Below are 5,000 nucleotides of genomic sequence, written 5' to 3'. Positions count from 1 at the left end.
GTAGTCCTCATCTGTTACATTTATTTTTAACTGGGTTTTTTTTTTTTGTTACATGCTTCATGTGCTTATGTGAGAGTATGCATAGGTCATGTGTGAGCGCGAACGCTTGTGTGTATGTGAGTGTCCGTGCGTATGTAACCGAGATTTTTTCTCTTCTGTACTTGAACATCCTTTCACCCTGTCGCTTCTAACAATGAACACTTGTATTCAGACGGTACTTTAGTTTTCTTTATAACATAAACCTCTTCACGCTAGTTCTTGTATTAACTCCGGGTTGAGAAATCCGGAAAGACGTATCTCAATGAACACTGACAACTTAATTTCCTTCAACAGTACAATGGCGTAATCATTGCGTTTATCAAAGAAACACTTGTGAACGACTCTTTCTCTTTTGCTACATAAAAAAAACAAAAGCAATTAGAACTCTTTAAGCTGGTACAAGGTCTCCTCATCGTAGATGAACTCTCAATGACAACACTCTTACATAGTGTTCACGAAGAGAACAGCCGCCTTGCTGAAAACATCAACTTAATCTTCCTCAAACCGCACCTCCACTGACTTCCTTGATTACACACACACACACACACACACACACACATATATATATATGTATATACATATGTATGCATATGCATATATATATATATGTGAAGGCGCATTTATATGTATATATATATATGTATATATATATATGTATTTATATGTATATATATATATATGTGTGTGTGTGTGTGTGTGTGTGAAGGAGCATGGCTTACAATTGTGAGTTTGATTCCCGGTCCGGGCTGTGTGTTGTGTTCTTGAGCAAGACACTTTATTTCACGTCGCTCCAGTTCTCTCATCTGTAGAAATGAGCTGTGACATCACTGGTGCCAAGCTGTATCAGCCTTTCCCTAACATCAGCGGCGTCAATGGAGGCTGTTGGTCTTCTATAAACAACAGCGATGGAGAGCACACAGAATAAAGATAAATGTTTCTTTATTGCCCACAGGAGGCTAAACACAGAGGGAACAAACAAATGGATTAAATCGATTACATCGACCCCAGTGCATAACTGGTACTTATTTAATCGACCCCGAAAGGATGAAAGACAAAGTCGATCTCGGCGGAATTTGAACTCAGAACGTAACGGCAGACGAAATACCGCAAAACATTTCGCCCGGCGTGCTAACGATTCTGCCAGCTCGCCGCCATAATGAATAAAAATATAGCAGAGAAAAAAATTAGCTGACAAGGAAGACTGGAAGCCGTCTGAATTTTGGATGATTCGAACTGGATGTGAAAATTCCCACATCATGGCTGTCTCTTAATGCTCTGATAACTCGGTAAAGGCTTTAAGATGTGACATGGACAGCTGCAATGGAGTCTACGAAGCTGTGACCAGCAGGAAGGGACACAGCAGGTTTTCTGTCTACATCCGCACGCCGCATTTCATGTAACATCTTATGAAACGGGCCTTTGGAACCATTCAAATAGCTATGTGAGGCTGCTTGAGAATGAGGTCAAACCTAGCTGGAGAGGGTTGCCTCTGGAATTCGGTTCCTTGCCAAACTCAACGGAAAGAGTGAGAAGCGGCTGTCGGAGAATTTCTACGATTTCAACAGCCCCAATTTCTCTCCCCCTAATTTCCCACATTGTAATCCCATGCACTATAATGTGTGGGGAGCCTTTGAAAAAAAGTACCAACCGCACAACCTCACCGAGGCCGAGCTGGTGGCCAAAATCAAGGAAGTGTTCGAAGATCTCCCCAGTGACACTGTGAGGAACGCATGCGCCAAGTTCCGTCTTGATGTCATAGTGGAATCTTTGAGTAAACTATTATCTTCCAGCCATAATCTAGTTAATATTTCCTGCATTTTTAAAAATGCCTTTATTCTGCAATGGGTAATTGTAACTTCTTTTCTTTTTATGCTAACTGGCAAATTTGTCCAAATACCTTTATATGTATGCGTGTGTGAGCGTGTATGTATGTATACATGTGTGTGTGTGTGTGTGTATTAATGTTTGCTTTTATGCCAAATTACGACAGGAAAAAACTTAACAGCCTGACGAAGGCTGGCAATACGAAACGTCGAAGACACTGCTCTCCTCTCTTGTAAAAGTATACTGAATATTTATATTGAAATATATGTATGTGTTTGTGCATATATATATATACATGTATATATATATATATACATACATACATGCATACACGCACGTGGTCTGATAATTAAGTATCCATACTGTTGCCATAATAACGAAGCTAAAGTACGCAGAGCGAAGCCGCTTGGCGCATGTTGACCTTTAACTCTGCTGCGAATGTGCATTAAATTTTAACGTTCCAGCTTACTTCCGTTGTTTACAGAAGTGCTTGGAAGGAAGGTGCGTAGCATGTGAACGTTGCATTGACCATGACAGAGAAACTGCATCCAGTTTTGCCAAAAGCTTGGTCATACCTACTCAAAGTTTTCAAAAGTCTTAATCGTTCTTTACATAATCAAGGAGATCTTGTGCAACTGAAACCCAAATGTCTTCTCGGTCAGCTGAAAGCACTTTTGGCACAAGCTTGGCAGACACGCGTCTCGTACCCAAATCTTCATTGATAATGGACTGAACTGAACCATAACTAATCTGCACATCCTCTGATAACTCACGGATGGTGATGCGACGCTTTCCCCTCACAGCTGCATGCACATCTGCGATGCATTTCTCAGCTCTCTTGGTTGCGGGTCTCCCAGAACGTTCGTGAATATCGACATTTTTTCGGCCATCTTGGAAACGTCTGAATCACTCGTACACTTGTGTGCGGCTCATACACTCCTCTCCATACACATTCTGCAGCTTTGTGTAGGCCTCTGAGCAGATAGAGCCATGACAACTTTCTCTGTGATGGTCAATGCGACGATCACTCACTACACACCTTCCTTCCAATCATTGCTGTAAACAGCGAAAGTGAGCTAGAATATTAAAACTTAGTGCGCCTGCACAGCAGAATTCAAGGTTAATTTTTGCTAAGCGGCTTTACTCTGCGTGCTTTAGCTTGTTACTATGGCAACAGTCCAGGACATATTGATCAGACCTCATATATATATATATATATATATATATATATATATATATATATATATATATATATATACGTATGAAATAAAAGCAGCTCTAGTATAATAAATATTAACTACATATAATTGATCTATATGTTTAGTGTATTTTCCGGTGGTTGCAATAGCGTGTCAACATCCGTACTTGCCAGGGTACGTGATGTTGATGTACCTGGCGGGTACGTGGTGTTGACAGTGCCCCATCAACACCATGTACCCGACAGGATTGAAAACAAATCTCCCCAGCCAGTCCACGATTTATATTCTCATGGCTTGTAAAATAATGAGCTGGAAATTGTATACATAACAGAAAATTTATATACTAGAGCTCCTATTATTTCATATGTAAATTTTGTCTTAGGTATGCAATTTGACTTGCCTTCAAACCTAACGGGTACGTGATATTGACAAGCCACATAAATGGCGAAACACCCAAATGGGATTGAGAGTGAGTTATCTTGCCTTCCCATGATTCTGGGGTGTTTTACACCCAGCGTTTTGAGAGTATGTATTCTCCGCCACGCTATTGCCACCAACGGAAAATACACAAAGCATATACATTAAGTATATGTAGTTAATGTGTGTGTGTGTGTGTGTGGTTATGTGTGTGTGGGTGTGTGGTTATGTGTGTGTGTGGTTATGCGTGTGTGTGTATGTGGTTATGTGTGTGTGTGTGGTTATGTGTGTGTGTGTGTGTGTGTGTGGTTATGTGTGTATCTTTATCTGTTATTTGTTTCAGTCACTAGACTGCAGCCAAGCTGGAGCACCACTTTGAATAAAATTTTGATCGAACGAATACATCCAAGTACTTATTTTATAAAGCCTGGTACTTATTCTATCAGTTACTGTAGTATATAAACCGCTAGATTACGGCTGACGGAAACACAGCAATGGGTGACGCAACCATAACCGATTGCTATGCGGTGACGGGGTGATAGTCAGAGATATGTAATCATATATATATATATATATATATATATATATATATATATATATATATATATATAAAACCTAGGTATTGATAATTTTCACTAGTCTCGCCCGCCTGCTTTTGCTCCGCTGAATTTTCTTTGAGAATTTTTAAGTGATCTTCTTCTAGCACATTAGCAGTCCACTTAGTGGTCTCTTTCATATACACATATACTATAATCCTTTTGAGATCTCAGAAAATTTTTTCTGAATCTCCTGATTCTTTTAAGGCTCTGGTTTCCTGGTATTAAATTGATATTAATTAATATCAAATTTGTTACCCTATTATCTTAATTATATATATATATATATATATATATATATATATATATATATATATATATATAAAACTGTTTGGGTATTTAAAAGATAAATGTTAACTTACATGTGCTTATACAAAGTCTTCCAAGTCGTCGAAATCTATCGTGACGTAAATATCAGAGGCATACTGAGGGTTGAAATAGTTTCCCAATAGTTGTACACTTTCTGAAAAGAGATAATAGGAAATATTTGTAAGAACCATCTTATATATATATATATACATATATATATATATATATATATATATATATATATATATATATATATATATATATATATATATATATATATATATATATATATACATACATACATATACATATATATATATATATATATATATATATATATATATATATATATACAAACATACATACATGCATGCATGCATACATAATATATATATACATACATACTAATATACATACATTTATACATGCTTACATACCAATCTTGAGAATATAGGCTTCTCAAAACCAGAAAGGAGAAAGCTGATTCGAAGACTACAGATTCAATCCATCACTGGAACTGTAAAAATCTGTAAAACTTGCAAGAAATTTATCATTTGAATATATATGAGCATGTCTAGATATGCAACTATATGCATGAGAATACATACATAAAACA

General features: G+C 37.2%; 1 protein-coding gene across 7 annotated transcripts in view; it reads right to left on the bottom strand.

Annotated features, from left to right (window-relative positions):
- LOC106872340 (G protein-coupled receptor dmsr-1) overlaps nucleotides 1-5,000 on the bottom strand; it is a 273,046-nt gene that overhangs the window by 129,259 nt on the left and 138,787 nt on the right. For all 7 annotated transcript variants that reach the window (XR_016238573.1, XR_016238574.1, XM_089343049.1 and 4 more), the window contains one exon: nucleotides 4,438-4,538. The gene's annotated coding sequence lies outside the window, so the exon portion shown is untranslated. The remainder of the gene's footprint in view (nucleotides 1-4,437; nucleotides 4,539-5,000) is intronic.

This window comes from Octopus bimaculoides, chromosome 26 (assembly GCF_046866305.1).
Source record: "Octopus bimaculoides isolate indiv1 chromosome 26, ASM4686630v1, whole genome shotgun sequence".
NCBI classification, from domain to species: Eukaryota; Metazoa; Mollusca; class Cephalopoda; order Octopoda; family Octopodidae; genus Octopus; species Octopus bimaculoides.
Note: the sequence above shows the minus strand (reverse complement) of the source record. Positions and strands in the feature narration are given on the sequence as shown.